The 18,239-nt window shown below is 42.3% G+C and overlaps 1 pseudogene; it reads left to right on the forward strand.

Annotated features, from left to right (window-relative positions):
* The first annotated feature begins 10,379 nt into the window (after positions 1 to 10,379).
* On the forward strand, positions 10,380 to 17,110 carry LOC118017123 (annotated as a pseudogene).
* Positions 17,111 to 18,239: the final 1,129 nt, after the last annotated feature.

An 18,239-nucleotide genomic window follows, 5' to 3' on the forward strand; every position in this document is an offset into this window, starting at 1 on the left:
GGCGCCTGGGTGGCTCCGTCGTTAAGCGTCTGCCTTCTTTAGGCTCGGGTCATGATCCCAGGGTCCTGGGATCGAGCCCCGCATTGGGCGTCCTGCTCGGTGGGAGGCCTGCTTCTCCCTCTCCCACTCCCCCTGCCTGTGTTGCCTCTCTCAATGTGTCTCTGTCAAATAAATAAATAAAATCTTAAAAAAAAAAGGCCACTGTTCTTCCAAAGTCACACAAGACCCAACACTCAAGTAGCAATGCCAAAGCCTGATCCTTGTATTCACTGTAAACATCAAAGAATGTTGGAAATTGAAAGGATTTTGTGGGTCTTTATTCTCATTGATAAAGCCTGACATCACACTATGCAGGCTCCAAATGTCTAATAGTCATTTTCCTACCTTCCTTTGTGACTACAGCATGGAACCTAAGGAGAAGTTTGCTGAGCTTTTCTATGAAAGATTTCCTCCCTGATTTAAAAACAGCAACACACACACACACACAAAAACCTTACAAGGAAGTACACTCTTGATGCCTGAAACCACGGCAGCCATCTGCAACCATCAGGAGAGACATCAAACTAAAGATGACAGCATGATAAGACAAAAGAGTCTGTGTCCTTGATCATAACATTGAGCTGTTGAACCAATCCATGAAATAATCTTAAATCCACAGTTTTTATTTTGACATTATATGTCCCTTATTTTTAAAGTCATTTTTACTTGGGTATGATGATTTTCAGACAAAAGTCCTCTGTTTAGGCATTATCTAATCCAGTAACTTTGTTTCACAGATAAAGAAACTGAGATTCCAAGTGAGTAAGTAACTTGCTCAACACTAACAGTGATTAAGTGAAAGAGCTACAGCTCAAATGCTGGTGTCCTGTTTCTTGGACTAGAGCACTTTCTCCCAACCCTTGGAGAACATTCTAGTTGGAATCAAAAGGAAATAGGAAGACCAAAGAGAGAGGCCTGGTATGCTCTGAAGGGAAGCAATCTCAGGCACTCAGGGAGAAAAGGGTTTGTGACAGAGAGTACAGACCTAAGGGACAGGATCCCAGCCAATTGTGAGTGACTGCCGTCTTGTTCCTGACCTCACAGCCCACCCGTGTCCCCAGAAAGCCAATTAAAAATAAGCACTGACCATGTCACTGTCCTAGATACATAAAAATAACATTACTGTACATGACCAAAAGTGAACCAGATTCTCTGAATTTTTTTCCAACTTCCAAAAATAGTTAGGACTTTCTGCCAAAGAGAGTGGGGCTTGAATTCCCATGAAAAGAAAAAAAAAGATCAATCCATGGCATTTGCTCCAGTGTAGAAATAATTAAATACACACTCAAGAATGGAATTCTCCATGCTCTCTCACCCTACCAGCCTGTTTTCTGAAAATAAAGGGGGAAAAAAGTGACAACCAAGATGTAGTAAAAAAAAAAAAAAAAAAAGGCACAAGACTTAGAATCAAGAAAACTGGATTCTAGATTTCAGGAAACGTCTGCCATTCTTTTTAGGTGACCCAAGATCTAACACTTCTTTTACAAGTTTAAGGAATCTCTCATCTTAAGACACAGAACCCATCTCTCATTATATAAGCTTCAAAGGTCAGATATTTATTATCCCAGCCTCCCTTGCAGCTAGAATTTGGGTACATGATGGCTGTGATGACTTATTTGATGTGTCAACTTACTGGGCCACAGGCTGCCAGATATTTGGTTAAACAATATTCTGGGTATGTAGTGTGCCTGTGAGGTTGTTTCTGCATGAGATTAGCATTTCAATCCATTGACTAAATAAAGCAGATTGCCCTCTCCAATGTGGGTGGGTCTTGTCCAATCCACGGAAAGCTTGAATAAAATAAAAAGGCAGGGGAGAAAAAATTTGTTCTTTCTGCCTGACCTTCCTCAAGCTGAGACATCTGTCTTCTCCCATCTTCAGGCTCAGACTGGAACTTATACTATTGGCTTTCTTGGTTCTTAGGACTCTGAATTGGAATGAGACTATCAGCATTCTTCGGTCTCCAGACTTGCCAACAGCAGATCTTGAGACTCCTCAGCCTCTATAACTATATGACACATTCCTTGTAATAAATCTAATTCTTTATTATCTAATTCCTTACAATAAATTATATATATCCTACTGGTTCTGTTCCTCTGGAAAATCCAGACTAATACATCCACCAATCGAAAGCGCTATCCCCAGATTTTGAACAGGAAGTCAGTGTGGCAAAGAAAGGGGTTGGTGAAGAGAAGGGGAGGGGAAGAGAGAGAGTTGATTAGACCCTCCTATTTGAGATTTGACCTGGAATCACGGAAACAACCCTGGGGCTTTACAAAAAATCCTGCAAGATGTGGGGCTTTTATTTTATCTCTGTGTTGAGGAACTGAGTATCACTGATTCACAAGTCAGTCTTTTGACTCTTGGCCAGATTGCAAGCTCCATGAAAAAAGAAATCTTCACTGGCCTATTCATCACTGTATCCTTGCTCCCACCTCAGTATCTGGAACCAGTAGCTACTCAAAACTATTTATTGAATGAGGTCATTTTTGTAAAGGAACACATCAGCCATTACTTGCAAATAGGACCATTTTATTTGGAGATTTTTTTATACTGACCAAATCAGTGTAGGAACTTTGGGGAAACCCCAGGCTAACAGAAGCATAATAATAACCAAAAAGGTTTGGATTTGGACTTAACTTCGGGTTTGACTGCAGTTGGCAGAAGTCACAACACTGAACATTTCTCTAACAATGAAGGATCTAGTGATTGGCACTTTGGCTGGGATGGTGATAACCTCCAACCATACAAAATTCTCATACCCCATGCCAAGATGAGCTGGGATATAGAGTGATAAGACCTGCCTGGACCATCTCCGACTAAACAATTTCAGCAGTGGTTCAACTCACATTGTGGTCTTGTTACATCTTGCTGTTGCTATTAAAGGGCCAAAGGGGGATCAAAGGAGCAGATTCCCCCTTTATAATCTGCCTTGCAATCTAATCTCTAATTATTTCCTTGATGTGTTTATTATATTATAAAGCAGCTTTAGTTCAAAAGGTAACAGAAGCCTACAGTTAAATGTGTATAAAAACTGGAAAATGCAACTTCTTTTGTCAGAATCGTACTTCTTCAGGCTACTGTATGGGTGTGCAAGTGCATGGGGCAGGGCCCAAACAGACACTCGACAGTGCTTAACTGGAACAGAATTTCTTTGGGCTGATTCTGGGTACCCTAGAAAGCTGTATAGGTACCACTTATAAGCAGACATTATGTGCTGGTCACTGTCTAAGTTCTTTACATGTACTAACTCAGATAATCCTCACAAATCCCAGTGAGTATGTTACCATCATTTTACCCATTTTACAGATGAAACAAAGCAGGCACAGAGAAGTAAGCTACTTACGCAAGTTCACACAGCTAGGACCGGAAGGACTGAGATTCAGACCTAAGCATTTGGCTCTGGTCTGTGCCCTTAACTACTATACAAGTGAACACTAACTGAAAAACCCAGTACTTCCTGCCCCAGATAACATGGTGATCACTGCCAAAAGATGAGCCAGGGCTAAGAATTAGTGAGTGAGGAAGGGGCTGAGAAACGAAGAACAAGTTTAAGGCCAAAAAAAAAAACACCCCACAAAAATCACCTTCAATGTTGTTTATTTACTGATTATAAAAATGATATGTTGGGGTGCCTGGGTGGCTCAGTCGTTAAGCGTCTGCCTTCGGCTCAGGTCGTGGTCCCAGGGTCCTGGGATCGAGCCCCGCATCAGGTTCCCTGCTCTATGGGAGGCCTGCTTCTCCCTCTCCCACTCCCCCTGCTTGTGTTCCCTCTTTCACTGTGTCTCCCTCTGTCAAATAAATAAATAAAATCTTAAAAAAAAAAATGATATGCTCACAGGAGAAAAATGTGGAAAATACTAAGCATAAAAAAATTAAAATCTCATGTCAGTTTGAGTCTTTTATGTCCATCCATAGATCTTGTTCATTCATCTGCCCACGTGGCCTACCAGTTATTCAGTATGCTTTTTGCACTGTGCTATGTCTGGCTCTGTGGAGTAACTGTACAAGCCACATAAACTAACCCGGCTTTGGTTTAGAAGAGGGAAAAAAGCACACCTAAGAAATGTCTACTATCTACAATTTTAGGCAAGCTGTTATTAAAATTGATACAAATGGAGAACAAAGGGTTTTAAGGCAGCAAAACTAGGCTGCATGATACCTTAATAGACATTTGTCAAAACCCTCAGAATGTGCAATACGACGGATGAACCCTAATGTAAACTATGAACTCTGGGTGATAAGGATGTGTCAACTGTAGATTCAACAATTGTAACAAATGTGCCACTCTGGTAAGGGATGTTGATAGTGAGGGAAGCCATGCATATTTGGGGGGCAGGGGATAATCCGGAAATCTGTGTACCTTCTGCTCAGTTCTGTTGGAAACCTAAAACTGCTCTAAAACAATAAAATCTATTTAAAACTCAAAAAAAATTTTAAGTTTGAAAAATTGATACAAAGTTAAAATAACTAATGCATTGTGTTTATTGTGTGCCACACATAGTTCTAAGAAGCTATATGAATTAACTCATTCAATCCTCACTACAACCAAATAGGTAAGACTATCCTTTAAATCCCCTTTTTATAGAAGAGAGAGCCAAGGCTCAGAAAAACTACGTAAGCTACCAAAACTCACAGCTATTAAGTGGTAGAGGCAGACTTTGAATCTGAGTAGTGAGCTCCAGAAGGTCCTAATCACTACTTCCCCTGATTTCATGAAGATTTTGGGACTAAGGATGGTGGGATTGCTTCAGTGGAGGGCAGGAGTGAAGGGAAGAGGGGAGCTCTAGAGAGGTATAAGCAGGGCAGAGGAATATACGAGGGAGATGAAGGAGGAATCCTTACTTTTCTTGTTCCTGAAGTATTTCAGAGCCTCCCAATACCTTGTGGGTGCATTTCCACCAGGGCAGAATGCTAGATTTCTGATCCTTGGGTAGAGGGTTCACACCAAGCAAAACGACAACCATTTCCAGAAAGATAGGCATAGTGGACTTATGCCCACTGTAAGATAAGCACTATAGATATACTGTATATTTAGGCCAGAGTTGAGTATCTCTGTCTCATTCACCTTGTCCTGTGCCTCCCTTTCTTCCCCTCACAGCCCTATCTCAAATCTCTTCCCAGTGACAGCTTGTCCTTGTCCCTCCAGGGCTGCCCCAGGACAATGCTCTGCCAGCATCCCCGACCCCCTCTCCTGGCACCTCTGCACAGGTTGTGGTTTGGCCCTGGAGGTCTACACTGGCCAGGGACAGCCTGAGCTGAACTTCAGATAATGAGAAAGCTCCATGTTTGCCTGAGGCATGACAAGTCATGCAACAGAATCGCAATCTAGTTAGTACTCCATCCCAGCTGTGCCCTCACTATATATTTAGGGCTGCTAAGGAGAGCCAGTCTTTTTTTTTTTTTTAATTTTTTTTTTAATTTTTTTTTTTTTAAGATTTTATTTATTTGTGAGAGAGAGAATGAGAGACAGAGAGCATGAGAGGGAGGAGGGTCAGAGGGAGAAGCAGACTCCCTGCTGAGCAGGGAACCTGATACGGGACTCGATCCCGGGACTCCAGGATCATGACCTGAGCCGAAGGCAGTCGTTTAACCAACTGAGCCACCCAGGCGCCCCAAGGAGAGCCAGTCTTGATAGGTCTGCTTCTCTCCCTCATCCTCCTTTAAGGGGCATTACTAAGATTTCTTTCTGACAAAAATTTCTGTGTAATTTCATAAGTATTCAACCACTTCACAAGTTTGCTTAAAACTACCAAACTGGGCGCCTGGGTGGCTCAGTCGTTAAGCGTCTGCCTTCGGCTCAGGTCATGATCTCAGGGTCCTGGGATCAAGTCCCGCATCGGGCTCCCTGCTCCGCGGGAAGCCTGCTTCTCCCTCTGCCTCTCTCTCTCTCTCTGTCTCTAATGAATAAATAAATAAAATCTTTAAAAAAAAAAAAACTGTACCAAACTATATTTGAATATGTTTTCAAAAGTCATCTGTGGTAGCTTAACTCCAAAGTGACTGCCATCAATTCCTACCCTCCCTGCAGGTACATGCCACTCTTCTTCCATCAGGAAGTGTAATCTAGGCTGGTTGTTACTGCTTTCAGTAACAGAATATGGTAGAAGTGACATTGTGCCAGCTCTGGGCCCTGGCCTTGAAGGGACTGATAGCTTTCCTTCCTACTCTTGGAGCCCTGAGTGCCATGGAAGAAATCTAGGCCACTTCACTGGGGAGAGGCCATGTGGAAGAGCACAGAGACACCAGACATGTGTGAAGAAGCCCTGTTAAATGTCCAGCCCACTGAAGCCTTCAGATAACTTTAGCCCCTGCCTCCACTTGACTGCATGAGATCAGAAACTAGAACTGCCAAGTTCAGCTCATTCAGCCCACAGAATCATGAATGTCAATAAATTATTTTAAGTCTCTCAATTTTGGATCAGTCTGTTCCATAGCAACAGATAACTTTTAATCCAGTAATTCTGGGAATCCAGAAAAAATTCTGAAATACGGACCAAGATTCATGAACAAAGATGTTTAGTATATCACTGATGCTCACTATAAAAAAGTAGAAAAAAATAGTACAATATTCAAGTAAACTGTATATATAATTTATTATGTAGCTATTTAACGCCTAAGAAGAGTTTTTAATATCATAAAATGCTTAAAATGTATGTATCCCAAAAAAAGGAAAGAAAGAAAAGAAACTGAGTTCCCTAAATTATACATAACCTATGATCACATAATAGACATATATAAAGAGATGACTGAAAGTAAATTGGCCAAAATGTTAGCATTTTTAACCGAGTGGTAGGTATGGGATAATTGTTATTTTCTTCTTTATACTTCCCTGGATTTTCCAAATTTTCTACAATGGACATTTTTTTTTTAAATTTTTCTGATCATAAAAGTAACACATGCCTATTCTAAGGTAAAAAAAAAAAAAATTCAAAGGATCATAAAAATAAAGTGATAGTCAACCCAAGCCTACCTTGTAGAAGATAACCACTGTCAACATTTTGGCATTAACATTTAGTATTTACTTTCTTCTGTACATTTCTATATGTAAATGCATTTTAAAATAGGCAACAATACTGTACATGCTGCCTTATATTCTGATTTTTGTACCTGTTTTATACAAGAAAATAAATCTTAAAACATAAAATCAGTATTATTTTTCTCAGGACTTCTCATTGCCTTTTTTTTTTTTTTTAAGATTTTATTTATTTGACAGAAAGAGCACAAGCAGAGGGAGAGAGAGGAAGAAGCAGGCTCCCTGCTGAGCAAGGAGCCCGATGTGGGACTCAATCCCAAGACCTTGGGATCATGACCTGGGCCGAAGGCAGCCGCTTAACTGACTGAGCCACCCAGGCATCCCTTTTCATTGCCTTTTTATCACTCTTCTTACATACAGGTTTTCAGAGATGTGCAGATATACATAAATAATGTAACCACAGGAACATAATATACCATGCCCAAAAATAGCAGTGTAAAAAGTGTGCCATTAAGTAGTAATTTATATATGAGGAAACTGATACTTAGCAACTCAGAGAAAAAGGCTTCTTGGTGCTCCCTTTTCCCTCAGAGTTGCCTTGGAGGACCTTGAAACTGACACTGACCCACAGCGAGTGAGGCCTGTTTAGCAAAGAGGCAGAGCTAATCCCAGCCAGCCTGCCTGAGTTAGAATTCTTCCTCCTCCACCTCAGGCTGGCTTTCTGACATTGGGCAAATGACTTGGCTTCTGTAAACCTTCATTTCCTTATCAAAAAAATAGAGGCAATTCTATTAATGTCCTCAAAGGGATGCTGTAAAGATTGAATTGGGCAGTCCATGTGAGGTGCTTAGCATAGTCAGTTATTATCTAGGTGGTGGTGATGTCATTAATCTTTCTTCCTAGAAAGGGTTGTCACATTTGATCTGGCTTAAACCCTACCAAGACAAGCAGCATTTAGTCCTTTCACTATTCTGCCAACATTAAGAGAAAAAAAAAATCAAGAGGCAGAAGACATTACACATTATAAAGTATACGTATCATAATAAAATAATGTGCCACAGGGGCACCTGGGTGGCTCAGTCAGTTAAGCATCTGACTCTTGATTTTGGCTCAGGTCATGATCTCAGGGTCGTGAGATCGAGCCCCTTGTCAGCCTCCTGGCTCAGTATGGAGTCTGCTTGAGATTCTTTCTCTCCTCCCTCTGCCCCTTCCCCACACACACGTGTGCACACACATGAGCACACACAGGCACCCTCTCTCTAAAATAAATAAATAAATAAAATATTTTTTAAAAAAGAAATGGAAAGAAAGGTTAACATTTAGGTTTTTATACATTTTGTTAGGCATTAAATAGCATAATAGTAATAAGAGAAGGGGAGGAAGAGAGCGCTACAATTTTTGCATGCTTTCCATATGTCAAGTAGCATACTCAGAGCAGGTAAAGAACTAAATGCCTCTTACAAATATTTTTGCCCCCATTTTACAAATGGGGAAACTGAGGCTTAAGGAAATTAAACAACCTGGCCTAAGAACACACAACTGATAATTAGATCTGAACCCAGTGTATTTGATTCCAAACCTCTGAGCTCAACCACAAGGATACTCTTCCCAACAACTCCATGAAGTAGGCATTAGCTGGAGTGTTACCCAAGGTTAACACCTAAGAATCTTTCCATGCTGGAATTTACAAGATCTTTTCTGGAATAGTCACTCCCTCAAAACCTAGATGTTAGTTCCCTGATCAGAAGCTGATTCCATGGCTGCCCATTAAAATTACATAGACAGGATTTTTTTTTTAAGAGAAAGAGAGCAGGGAGGAGGGGCACCGGGAGAAGGAGAGAGAGAATTCCCAAGCAGGCTCCACACTCAGCCCAGAGCCCAACAGGGGGCTTGATCTCAAGACCCTGAAATCATGACCTGAGCTGACATCAAGAGTCAGTCACTTACCCAACTGAGCCACCTAGGCACATCTAGACAGGATTTTAAATACAGCAAACCTTCCTACAGAGATTCTAATGTACTGTGTCTGGGTGGCCCCAAGCCCAACTTAGCCCAACTAAGCCAGCATGGAGAAGAATGCGTTAAATGGTCCTAAGAACACCCACGGCTTCTGAATGGATTCAGCTCCCCAGGATTCCTACTCCAACCAGCAGCACCTACAGCTCTTGTCCTAGGTTTACTCTTCTCTCTGTCTCTCTCATTCATTCTCTGCTCTGTCACCAATGACCTTAAGTCACTTCCCTGAATGATCCACCTCCCCCTTCACCCTTCCAAAGTTTCCTCGAAAGCTTTGGCGAAAACATGTTCTATTCTTTTATTCCAGTGAGTTTGGGAAACCACTCTCTCTGTGGTTTCAACAAAAAAGGGGAAAAAGAAAACTAAAAAGAAAAGATAGAAGAAAAGACAAGAAAAGAAAAGGAAAGAAAAAGGATGCTCAAAATCACCATTCATTGTTCCTGGGAACCTATCCTATAAGTGATTTTTAAGAATAAAGAAAGGAAAACTTGTTGGACCCCTCCTGCTCCAAAATTGCCTGACAGGAATTTTGCTGGTTTCTTAGGTGTTCTTCCAGATACAAGATCATTCTGTATCTTGGGGACTGTGTGACCTTGAGAAGTAGCTTCTGTTTTCTACAAGTTACATTACAGTCTGTGGAAGACATTTATACATAGTTCTTATTGCTCAAAAAGTGTTCAGTTTTTAAAAATCTCAGACCTTCTAACTGCTAAACAGAAAACCACACTGATTTGTTCACCAGTAAAAACATATTAACATTTGGCCCAAAACTAGCATATCTAGGTTTTTGTTTAAAAATGATATACCGCTATAGGGTGCCTGGGTGGCTCAGTTGGTTAAGCGACTGCCTTCAGCTCAGGTCATGATCCTGGAGTCCCGGGATCAAGTCCCGCATCGGGCTCCCTGCTCAGCGGGGGGGTCTGCTTCTCCCTTTGACCCTCCCCCTCTCATGTGCTCTCTGTCTCTCTCATTCTCTCTGTCTCAAATAAATAAATAAAATCTTTTTAAAAAAATGATATACCACTATTATTTTAACTGACTACTCCCTTATTCTTATTCTATATGCACATATGGGACACAATTCTGAAAATACTTCTTTTAACCCATTTAAATCTTTATCTTCCCATTTTATTTATTTATCTCCACCTCAAATAGCTCACAGAGGCATAAGTCAATGTAAAACTTTCACTACTTTTCACTGACAAATCCACAAAAAAAGGACTTTTGAGATGAAGTGACTGTTCTCTCTCCCCATCTTTGACAGTTTAACATCTATGTGGCCACAAGAAAAAGCTTTAAGTAGCTCAACCTTCACCTCTGCTTCTAGTGAGAATCAGGAATGAGAATGATGACCTTATCTGAACAACCTGAAACTGATTCCAACCTCTACAGAAAGCTTTTGCAGTTCTGCATCCCAGAAGAATCTGAAACTTTAAGAAGAACGTAAGAACTGAAACCATGATATTGCTATACAGTCTCCTCTTGAAAGGACTTTGGCTTCACTCATGTGCACCTCATTATTAATTTACATTTTGCTGCAGAGATGGAAAGAAAAATGCACAAGGACCAAATCTCAAAGAGGCCATACGGAAAAAAAAAAGGATAGGGTTTACCATGGTGTTTCTGGAAAGAAGTTCCAAAATACACAGAATTAAGAACAAATTGTTTCAGCAACACAAGGCTGCTTCTTGTCCAAACTGGTCTTCAAACACACACACACACACACACACACACACACACGAAAGCAAGAGTTTAACAATCGTTCAAAAAGTTACTAAATTGGGTGCCTGGGTGGCTCCGTCAGTTAAGCGTCTGCCTTCAGCTCAGGTCATGATGCCAGGATCCTGGGATCGAGTCCCACATCGGGCTCCTTGCTCAGCAGGGAGCCTGCTTCTCCCTCTGCCTGCCGCTCCCCCTGCTTGTGCTCTTTCTCTGACAATTAAATAAATAAAATTTTTAAAAAATTTATTAAATTAAGCAAAAGCATCTAAACTGGAATAAGTAGTTACTTAGGAATAACTTACTGCTTTGAAAAACAAAGTGACTCTAAGAATTTTAAAAACCTAATTTATAAATTATATAACTTCTTAACTATAAAAAGTCACTCAAAATCATGTTCACTGTAATTATTATAACTTTTTAGAAAAGACACAATAAAATGAATAAGATATACTCAGTTTTGTTTTTTTTTTTAAGATTTTATTTATTTATTTGATAGAGCAAGAGAGCACAAGCAGGGGCAACAGTAGAGGGAGAGGGAGAAGCAGGCTCCCTGCCAAGCAGGGAGCCCGATGTGGGCCTCGATCCCAGGACCCCGGGATCATGACCCGAGCCGAAGGCAGACGCCTAACCATCTGAGCCACCCAGGCGCCCCAAAATATACTCAGTTTTATAATGAGGTGGAATAAATTGAAATCAGAATTAGTTAACAAGGAGGTGGATAAGGTCCATTTCAGTATTTAAATAGACTTGTTTAAAACTTCTCCATGGACGGGCTCCTAGGTGGTTCCATCAGTTAAGCATCTGCCTTCGCCTAAGGTCATGATCTCAGGGTCCTGTAATGGAGGGCTCCCTGCTCAGCAGGGAGTCTGCTTCTCCCTCTCCCTCTGCCCCTCCCCCCCGTTCCCACTCTCTCTCTCAAAGAAATAAACTCTTAAAACGAAACAAAAAATTTCTCCATGGATGCAGATATAGCTATATGTGTGTAAGATACACATACACAATTTTTTTCTGGTAATTTTTTTTCTGGTGATAATCATGAACAGTTATGTTTAGTTTTCAAATTTAGTTTAAAGCTGTCCAATTGAGCTTTCTAACTATATACTAGTGACAGTATCTTTTTAATAGAACAACTGTTACCTGGGCAGTGAGAATATAGCCCATTTTAATTTTTTTCTGTCTTCTTATGTTAAAAACTGAATACATGCTATTTTAAAATTAAATCTCATTACCCATTCTATTATCAAAAAAATTGGGGAAGGGGGCAAAGTCATCACATTAAAGTTAGAGCTGGTTTACAAAAACATGATTTAAGACATCCTCTAGGAATCCAGATTTTTTTCCCGTTTACATATTTATTTCACTGCCCATTCACATCCAGATTTTAGTTTTGTATTATATTCTAGTAAAAAAAAAATTCTGAAAAAAAACCACCTCAAGACCTACCAAAATAGACAGTTTTTATTTTATTTTGTTTTGTTTCCAAAGCTAACAAGTTATTATATGGTCTTATTTTAAATAGAGCCATGGAAGTGTCAGTGGGGGGATATGGGTTGGGGAAGGATCTACATTTTCATGAACTGTACTCAGATTTTGAGTATAGTATGCTGTTCCTCACAACTATGGGTACTTTTATACTTCCTTGTTCCTCACAAAGTATAATTGTTTCATGTTTTCCATTGTCCAGCCCCCAAAAACCTTGACTGAAGAACCAGCAGTCTGTGCCGGGTCTGAATTCATCATTAGCACCCAGGGTAACCTCAGTCCACAGAATGTAAGAAGACAAGTGAGGCAATGTTTGTGGAGTCCAGCAGCTGAACCCGCTCCACAACAGAAGAAATGCCCCAATTGTCCTTCCTAAGCAAAAATTGCCATGATTCCCCATAAACAAGCAGTTGTCCGTTGACTGTTATAAATAGATTTTAATATACAACCAGCTGTCTGAGAAAGAGTTTATAACTGTTGACCAAAGACACAGTAGGGAAGAGAAATGGGAGGTTTCCACATAGCAGGAGAATGGCTTGTATGCAATGAGTGAGGGTGCACACAGATCCCCCATTTAAAATATGTTAGCATGCCTGAATTCGAGCTAAAATTAGGGGATAGCACAATGGGCTTCATGTGGGAGTCTTTTCAATAGAGACTGTATTCTTCTCTGACGGGCACCCTTGAATTCGGGATTGTGAAATATGTAGGAGTTAACCATCAGACATCCTATAAAGTGCTGGTCAAAGGAGATATTTCAGAAGATATATAGCAAGATGCACCAGTTTGGCTGTGATAAGAACTAACTTCTGCCCCTATCTCTTCCCCATTTCCTGTACTGCTTTTCTTTATCTTTGCCAAAATGACTGTCCTTCTTTGCCTTCTTTCCCAATCTCCCCAGATAACAACTGTGAAAATGTTCTGAACAGTTTATTTTAACCAGGCCCAATCCCTGGGGCAAGATGCAGTCTCAAAAATCTGATGGGCTATGAGAGAGAACAAGGCCCAGAGCAGCCAGCCAGGGCACATGCCTCCGTACTGCAGCAGGATCCCACCCACGGCTGCTCTGAGTTCTGATCAGCCAGCCGGAGATAAGTGGATGTGGCTGAGGCTGAAGGTAGATGTGGTACTGTTGCAAAGCTCAGTAAAACTAAGCAAGGACGGACAAACGTGCCTCAGAGAAATATGGAAATAGAAGGGTGGGGACAGCAGACAGACACAGGAAAGCAGAATCTAGAAGGAAAGACTTAACAGAATGTTTCTCCCTCCTGTAAAATAAGTAGGAATGAAGAAAAGGACATCTTAATAGAAAATAGTACACTGTGTACATCTTTAAATGTACATTTTTCCAAATGAATTCCTAGTTTGATCTCCGCCCTCTAAAAAATTCTAAAGGGATCATAAATTTTTAAAAATCACTTAGATAAAAAAATAAGACTACCATGATTGCTTTTGAACTATCACCCATCCTATGATCCCAGCTTACCGTGAAAGTGACATGGGCGAGAAAGTTTATGTGTAGTTTAAACTGGATATATTTTTTCCTTCTGGTTGAGACACATGTAATTTAACACCAGGTCTTATTTAAGAATTACAAGTTCTATTTTAAAGATTGAAAAACTTTAAACTGAGTAGGCAAGAGAATGAACCCTTAGAGATGTATACCCGGAAGATTTGAAATATTTGATATCTCATACTACAAACTTGTAAATGATTACCCTTTCCTTGGAAGCTGCCATTCCTCAGTTTCCTTTCATAAAACAGCACCTCCCTCAGAGTGTTGTAATAGAGCTAAGTGAGTGGGAGAGTGCCTTGCCCATGGCACCCAGTAGTGTAATATAGAACAAATTAATGTGCTTTAAAACTTGCCACTGCTTTTTTTTCCACGGGAACTTAGAGCTTTAGTATTCAGACACAAGTGCATGTCAGCTTACAGCTTGATGAATTTTCACGAACTGTACATATCCATGGGACCACCACCCAGATTAAGAACATTCCCAAAACCTAGAGAGCTCCCTTCATACTCCTCTATGGCCAGTATTGCCCCACCTGTCAACTAACAGTAACCATTATCGTAACAATATCAGTTTTGCTTTTTTTAAGATATATATTTTTAATTGTGGTAAACAGACAAAATAAAATTTACCATCCTAACCATTTTTAAGTGTACAGCTCTATGGCATTACATATGTTCACATTGATGTGTACCATTATCAGCTTCCACCTGCAGAACTCTTCATCATCCTAAGCTGAAACTCTATACCAATTAACAGTCTCTACCGACTCTGCCCAGGCCTTGTCAACCACCATTATATTTTCTATGTCTATGAATTTGACTATTCTAGGTACCTCATATAAGTGGAATAATATATTATTTATGTTAGTGTTGCCTAAGAGATACATATATCTAACATAAGAGACCACAACTCTGGCACTATGGTTAAAGAACTTATTAATGATAATTAAAAAGCTGCTATAGGGGCGCCTGGGTGGCTCAGTCGGTTAAGCGTCTGCCTTCGGCTCAGGTCATGATCCCAGGGTCCTGGGATCGAGCCCCGCATCGGGCTCCCTGCTTGGAGGGGAGCCTGCTTCTCCCTCTCCCTCTACTGTTGCCCCTGCTTGTGCTCTCTCGCTCTATCAAATAAATAAATAAAATCTTTAAAAAAAAAAAGCTGCTATAATTAAGCTAAGCAGTCATTAGTCAGAAAGCTCCTTAAATGACAAGGAGAAACTTAACCTTTCTATGAGACCAAAGGCCCAACCCTCAACCATGGGTCAGTGTCCAGCAACATCCACCACACCCAGAGATTCCTAGGCTCTCAACTGACACTGACTAGTAGCTAACGCCTTAGTGTCCCGCATCCAAGCTAGCCCATGACAGAGTACTCCAAAGAGGCTGGAAATGCTAGACGGTGAGGAACTGAGGTTCCAAGGCCCAGGTCAGCTTTGGGCCAGCCCCAGGCCTATGATACAAAGAAGGACAAGAACAGGGGGAATGGGTTGTATCCCAATCAGAGACCTATTCAACAACAATACAAGTTTTACCCTCACCCCAAGGGCAAACACACACCCATTCCAGCTCCTCTTTTCCCCACCTAAGTGACCTTGAAGGTGTCACTAAGCCTGGCCAATACACAATCTAGAGCAGAGCAATATTCAGACATTCAGACAGGACAGGCCCGGCTCCCCCAGTGAGGGGGATCACGGGATCAGAGCTAGAGGGGCCTCCACCATACCAAAGACAAGTGTCCAAGGAGACGTTACTCCCATAAATCCATCCATCTTTGAGAAACAGAAACCAAATTTCACCCTCCCTCCCAAGCGCTCTCACCCCTATGAGGACTAATCCCAGTCCCTCGCTGGAGTCCTGAGACTTGAGCGGCTGCGGCGCCAGTGGGAGCTTCCCTCCTATCTCCAAAGCAGGCACACTTTTCTATCAGGGATGTGTTCAGGTGGTACACACAACTTGTGTTTGTCATCCTAGACCATCAAGAAGAAAAGTCCGACTTCAGGGACGACAGACCGACCCGGAGGAGCCAGGAGCACACAGGAGCGGCCCTTGAAGGAACAAAGGACAGGAGGGTGGACGCTGTCATAGCCACAGCCCACACTTAAGGGCATCAGTAGACGAGGTGGTCATTTACACCTCACACCCCCACCAGTCCCGAAATGCTGCCAGGAAGCTTCTGGACCATTCCTTCCCTGACAGGGACCGGAGCAGCAGCTACATACTAGCGGGCCAGAGGGTAAAGCCACGTCATCTGGCAAAAAAAATCTCAGTCACATGCGACGGCAGAATCCAGCTGAGAGAATCCAACGGCTCTACCCAGCAAAAACGCACGACCAAAACCCCAGAGCCCATCGCTCAACGCCAACCTCAACTGGGTTGCGCTGCGCCAGGCACGGCTGCGCGGTGGCCACGCTGCGTGCGGCCCGAGGAGGCGGCGTGCGCATGCGCAGCTGCTGTGGTCGAAAGCCGTGTGCGGGACCTGGGGCTGCGCGAAGAGAACGACGTGGGCGTTCGGCGCTCCTCGCTTCTCGTCTGCCTTCCTGCGGGCCGCGGGTCTACTCCCTCAAAGGGAGCTAGGAGGCTTTCTATTCAGAATATCCTGAGTGTTGCATGGATGGAAAACCCGTTTCACAAGAGAAGGTTGAAACCAAGAAAGCCCTCATGAGCCAGTGTGCGAAACCAGTGCTCAACATCAGCTACAGGCCAGCTTGTGACCAGAGCGGCCCAGTTGAAGTCCTTCCGTTGCTCCACCTTGGAAGAGCCTGCCATGCATCCAAGTGCGAGTTCTTGGCCAACCGACACATTACAGTCCAGCGGAATGTCTCACAGCGGACCTTGGAATCCTGCATGACTCGCCTGCAGTACAAATGGAACCCGTGTAAGACAGTCACATGGCTGACGTCAGCTCCCACTTTCAAGAAGCAGTAGGCTTCACTGACTATGTCAGGGTAAGGCGAAGCAAGGTCCTGGTCCACTGTGAGGCTGGGCTGTCCCATTCACACACCACCTGCATGGCTTACCTAATGAAGACCAAGCAGTTCTGCCTGAAGGATGCCTTCGATTACATCAAGCAGAGGAGGAGCGTGGTCTTGCCCAGCTTCGGCTTCGTAGACCAGCAGCTCCTGCGATATGAGCCTGAGATCCTGCCTTCCACACCCACCTCCCAGGCTCCCTCCTGCCAAGGAGAGGCAGCCAGCTCTTCATTTATGGCCCATTTGCAGACAGTGAGCCCTAATATGCAGGGTTCCTACCGCACATTCCCTACCTCAGTGCTGGTTCCAGTGCCTCCGCATTCAGCAGTCTCAGAGCTCAGCAGGAACCCCACAGCCACAGCCACACCTGCAAAAACTGGGCTAGGGGATTAGCCCAACCCCAACCACTGTGATTTTATTTTTTAGACTCAGACATTTCATACAATACTGAAAACCTCACTATTTCCCACTATGAGTGATAGTAGTCACCAGGCCTGCAAACGAACTTCAGACCAACCTTAGGAATGGGTTTTTGGAACTGGAGGAAGGTCAAGGTATTATGAGAGCACAGCATGTGCTGACTACTGTCCAGACCCAGTGCCTTCTCAGAACTGCACTTCTCTGTACACTGATTAGTTCACCTTTTCATTTCAAGCTTAAGGCAATAGATAACCTGTAGCAAAATGGAAAAAAGCAGTTGCTAGATCAAGAGAAAAATCAGTTATGAAGCCAATTCATTTCAAAGGAAACACAATTTCACCTTACTTTAACTTTGGCAATCTCAGAATCTGTCTCCATTGCTTCAGGGCATAAGCTTTTCATCATCCAGTCAGGAAAATAACCCCACAGGGTTTGTAGGGACGCAGTCTGTGTGCTGATTTGAAACCTCAGATGTTTTTGAGACTCCTTCATGAGTCCAATGGAGGCAATTGGTTGAAGTAATGAGATGTTGACCTTTCTGGGTGTCCTGTCCCCTGTGGGTTCTTCCCTGACTTTGGACTTTGCACTATTCTTATTCATACTTGAGCCTTTCTTATTGTACCTCTCCTCAAACCATCTCTTCTGTCATTTGAAAAACGTTCTTCAGACCTTATACCAAATCAGGCCTTTGAGGTGGTGGCAGCGGGTGGAAGAACAAAAATACCTACTGTCTAAGTCAGGTGGCACTGAAACAGTCGTCTTCCCCAGCTAGTTGTCCTTGTATGTGCTTGTCTCATTTCTTACAAGTGTTTTCTTCCCTGCCCCTAGGGATTGTCTTCAAGCTGTTGACTTCGGGGATTTACAGATTTTGCAATGTGGTACTACTACCACATTTTTTGTCTGCAGGTTATTTCTTCAAGGGTAAAAGCAGTTATTCCCTAAAACCCATACAAATGTGAAGAAAAGCAGTATGTTACTGATTTTTGTTGTTGTTGTTGTTGTTTATAGTACAAAATAAAAATAATAAAAAGAAAAAAACAGAGCCAGAAGCACAAAAACAAGCAAGGGCTACCCCCTTCTACTGCCACCACTCCGATCAGTC

The sequence above is a fragment of the Mirounga leonina genome, unplaced genomic scaffold, assembly GCF_011800145.1.
Source record: "Mirounga leonina isolate KUSES-001 unplaced genomic scaffold, KU_Mleo_1.0 Mir_168, whole genome shotgun sequence".
Taxonomy (NCBI): Eukaryota; Metazoa; Chordata; class Mammalia; order Carnivora; family Phocidae; genus Mirounga; species Mirounga leonina.